Source organism: Schistocerca nitens, chromosome 4, assembly GCF_023898315.1.
Source record: "Schistocerca nitens isolate TAMUIC-IGC-003100 chromosome 4, iqSchNite1.1, whole genome shotgun sequence".
In the NCBI taxonomy this organism is placed as follows: Eukaryota; Metazoa; Arthropoda; class Insecta; order Orthoptera; family Acrididae; genus Schistocerca; species Schistocerca nitens.
In genome coordinates, this window is record NC_064617.1 from 318,943,313 (window position 1) to 318,948,292 (window position 4,980).

Below are 4,980 nucleotides of genomic sequence, written 5' to 3' on the forward strand. Positions count from 1 at the left end.
TCCCAGATTCGAGTTCCGGTTGGGGCACACATTTTCATCTGTCCCCGTTGATGTATGTCAACGCCTGTAAGCAGCTAAGGGTGTTCATTTCATTGTAATTTCATTCTAACGAGCTGCATGGTCACCGATGGTATCTGTTCTTATGGACATGTCCGAAAGAACAGATACCATCTTAGTATATATCTACTTTGCCCATTTTATAGTTTTTAAGAAATAGTTTTTTAAATTTATTAACAAAAAATATTAAGTTTTTTCTGCAGTAAATATTTTTTTGTGAACTTCCTAATGGGGGAATATTAATGAAAGTAATACCAGAGGTGGCTTTTTATGTTATGCAGAGTCTCTGAAAATTTCATTCATGTATCTATGATAGTTTCTGATATAATGGGGCATATGTACTGAAAATTTTAGTTTGTGGGAAATTGACTTTAAAGAAAAAAACTTTTGAAATTTGTTACTTACTGTCCTGCTGCATATGATGGCCCTGCTTTGGCCTCTAGCAGGTCTTCCAGCTTCTTTATCACCTTTCTGGATGTTCGTCTTTCTTTCTTGGCCACATTAGATGCAGACCTGTCTGCATTGGCTATCCTCATTTTCTCGCAATTTTGCAGCCCAGTGATCATATTTTCACCAGGATTAATTCCTAGTTTTTTCAGTACCCAACACTTTCCAATATTACCACAACTGACTGTAATAACAGCATCAAAAACTCCTAGTTTCATTGTATGCATGCCTACAAATACAGTTTTAGGAAGGCGGTTGCAAATTATGGTGTTGAAATATTCATTTGGGTTCTGTGTCTGCCCATGCAGACATTTCCTTAGAAGGTCAGGATGAGCCCAGTCTCTGAAAATAGGTTTAATTGCTGTAATGACAGCAGCAGGATGGGAATGCTGGTGAGAATAAGATTCTCCAGTTGCCTGAGCCCTATTACATTTGCACCACGAATTTTCTCCTGATGGACACAATCCATGACATGGCTTATCATCAGTAGACTTACAGAAGAATGTGGCCCAAACATCTCTCTTCATTGCCTCCAGGTTTTCTTTATCTCTCCTAATTGCCTGCCCATAGTATACCGGCAAGTTTGCTATTTCAGTTTTAGTTAACTGACCCTGTCCGGTCAACAATTTTCCATCTTCTAATTTCTTTCCGCCCATATCAACAGTTAGTTTTCTCAGCCTTGTTCCCAAACTTTTTTGAACATGGCCTACACATTCTATTTTGCTAATAATGAGATCTCCATATGGCTTTGAGTTCACCACATTGTTGTATGCCTTACTGTCACCATTGCCCAAATATTTGGTGTAACGTACACCTCTTGTTTCGACGGAGCAATGAAATATTTGTTGTACTCCATGAACTTCCATACCACCACTTGTTCCTCTAAAAGTAGCCACACAGTTGTGTTCTTTAAGTTCATTGACTTAACAACATTTGCAATATTTAGACATTATCTCCACATCTAACACTTTAACAGAGTCTACACTCGTGGCAGTCACTACTCCATTCAGAGAAGTATGTCCTCATTTCTGCCTACATCCATCAAGTGCAACTGCAGTATCCAAACATTCATCATTTTCTTCCACTGCTTCCCTAGCAGCCAGTTTCATCCTTTCCTCACTGACCTCACATACAGCTTTCTCTAATATTGCAGTCAGTTTTTCAAATTTATTTGGTGGTTGATGTAAGTTCATCACTGAACAAAATGTTCTCCCTACACCCATGCCCTTGCCAATGGGTCGTAAGGCATAAACTAATATAGTATTGATTTCATAAGGGCACTTGCATCTGGTTTTGAAGAACTCATAAATGAAATCATAGCTGAGCATTTAGTGCGCATTAAATCCAAAGCCAAACTTAGAAATTACATCTGATAATATTCTCAAATTTATAATACTGTTACTGCATCCCTTGTCACACTAAATTCGTTGTAACTCTCTTGAAATGGTGAGAGCTTCTATGGTGATGCACTTGTAGAAGAATTACAATTAGAAACATCGTTGCCAGGCGACATAACCTCTTGAACAGAAAGCTTTCTAAACTTGTTTCCTCTAAATTGTCGTTTCTCGAAAATGCCTTTACGGTCGTCATCTTCGATAAACACAACAAAACACACGTAAAAAAGCACTGCAAACGTAAGTATAACAACTACTCGCAATCACACTTGAACAAAATTAACCGCATGTTTGAAAGCGTGTTGTTTACAAACAGCAGAAACAAAAGAATACCGACTGTTGCATTCCAAGGATAGCCAACACACCCGGGAGTAAAAAAAATCCCTAACAGGCAATGTAGGGGATTAAAGATCTAAAATATATGCAGAAAAGTGAGTGACAGAAAAGTGGGTGTCGCACATAAACACTTTTGGTAGGAAAATGTCTTTAAATGCTCGAAAAATTTTTTTTTAGCAAAATCCTTTTCTGCGTACTTAAACAAATTAATCTATCGAAAAATGATGAAAACCGAAAATCGATTTGTTTCGTCATCAACCATGGTATGGTCCCCTTAAGAGCAGTCTAGATGCTTGTGTAAATGGTACCTACTTATGACTGCTTATTAATGCGCTATATTGCATAGAGAAGCTGTTAAATAAGTAGTGTACAGTCTGCAGATCGAACTATCTTTTTTATTTATGGTGAGTTTTTATGGGAGATTTCTACATCTACAGCTAAATGGATGCTCTGCAAACTACACTTAAGTTCCTGGCACAGGGTTCATCGAACCACCTTTACAGTAATTCTCTATTATTCCTTTCTCGAACTGCATTCGGAGAAAACGAACACCTATATCTTTCCGTGCGAGTTCTGATTTCCCTTATTTTATCAGGATGATCGTTTCTCCCTATGTAGGTCGTTGTCAACAAAATATTTTCTCATTCAGAGGAGAAAGTTGGTGATTTAAATTTCGTGCGAAGATTCCGCGGCAACGAAAAACGCCTTTGCTTTAATGGTGTTCATCCCAAAGCCTGTATCACGTCACTGATACTCTCTATCCTACTACGTGATAATACAGAAAGTGCTGCTCTTCTTTGAACCTTCTCGATGTATTCTGTTAATCCTATCCGATAAGGATCACAGACCGCGCATCAGTACTCCAAAAGAGGTAGAACAAATGTAGTGTAGGTAGTCTCTTTAGTAGATCTGTTACATTTCCTAAGTGTTCTGTCACTGAAATGCCGTCCTTGGTTTGCCTTCCCCACAACATTTTCTACGTGTTCTTCCCAATTTCAGGTGTTCATAATTGTAATTCCTAAGTACTTAGTTGATTTTACAGCCTTTAGATTAGACTGATTTATCTAGTAACCGAAGTTTAACGGATTCCTTATGGCACTTGTGTGGACGTCCTCACTTTTTTCATTATTTAGGGTCAATTGGCAATTTTCGCACCATTCAGATATCTTCTCTAAATCGTTTTGCAATTTGTTTTAATCTTCTGGCGAGTTTACTAGACGAAAAATGACAGCAACACTTGCAAACTACTTAAGACGGCTGCTCAGATAGTTTCCTAAATCGTTTATATAAATAAGGAACAGCAGAGGGCTTGTAACTCTACCTTGGGCAACGTCATAAATTATTTCTGTTTTACTCGATGACTTTCCGCCAATTACTACGAACTGTGACCTGTGACCATCTGACAAGATACACGAATCCAGTCACATAACAGAGATGATATTCCATAAGCACGCAATATCACTACAAGCCGCTTGCATAGTATAGTGTCAAAAACCTTTTGGAAATCTAGAAATACAGAATCAATTTGAAATGATGGTCAACTGTGGTCCTGAAAAGGACTATCAAGCTGCTACAATCGGAACCATCTCAGACCAAACCCTTTGAAGACACACGTGTGTGCCTTTCACCTAAGGAACAGGGAAGCTAATCGTGAGCTACATGTTGAATGGTCATGCATTCAATTGCAGAATCATCACACCCCCAAATACTTGGGAGTCACTCTCGATAGAACTCTGACATTCAAAACCCACTGCAAGAGCACCAAAATGAAAATTTTCACTCGAAACGACCTAATTCGCAAACTAGCGGGGACGCACTGCGGCTCAGATCCACAAATTATTCGCTCGTCTGCAATGGCACTGTGCTTTTCTACTGCCGAATTTGTTTCCCCAGTCTGGTGCACGTCATCTCCTGCCAGACAACTATGCACTGCTCTCAAAGAAACCTGCAGGTTGATCACAGGTTGCTTAAGATTTATCCCGACCGATAAGTTCTACGTGGCTGGAATGGCGCCACCACGGCTACACAGAGCAGTGGCTGCCAACAAGGAGAGACTGGAAATGGAACAGAACAGTGCCCATCCTCTGCACGGACATAATCCACCACAGCAACGGCTGAGCTCGCGAAAGAGCTTCCTGAGGACATCCGAGAAGCTAGCTCACTGTTTCATCAGAGAATACAAGGCTGGAGTTATTGGAAGAAGTCGACACCTCACCTGCGCGAATGGATGCCAGAAGCTGAAAAATTACCGCCTGGACACAATGAAAGCTGGCTGGTGTGGAAATCTTTAAACAGATTACGATCAGAAGTTGGACGATCCAGTGACAACCTGAAGAGAGGGTCCTTCATAACAGAAGACACGTCCTGTGATTGTGGACAAGGACAAACCACAAGCCACGTGCTTCAGTGCCCTTTGTGTGCTACAATCTGCACGAAGAACGATCTCCTGCAAGCCACTCCAAGCCCCTTGGAGGTTACAAGTACATCTACATCTTCATCTATATGGTTACTCTGCAATTCACACTTAAGTGCCTGGCAGAGGGATCATCGTACCATTTTAATACTACTTCTGTACCATACCACTCTCGAATGGCGCGTGGGAAAATGGAACACCTAAATCTTTCCGTTCGAGCTCTGAATTCTCTTATTTTAATGTAGAGATCATTTCTCCCTACGTAGGTGGGTGTCAACAAAATATTTACGCATTCGAAAGAGAGAGTTGGTGATTGAAATTCTGTAAGTAGAT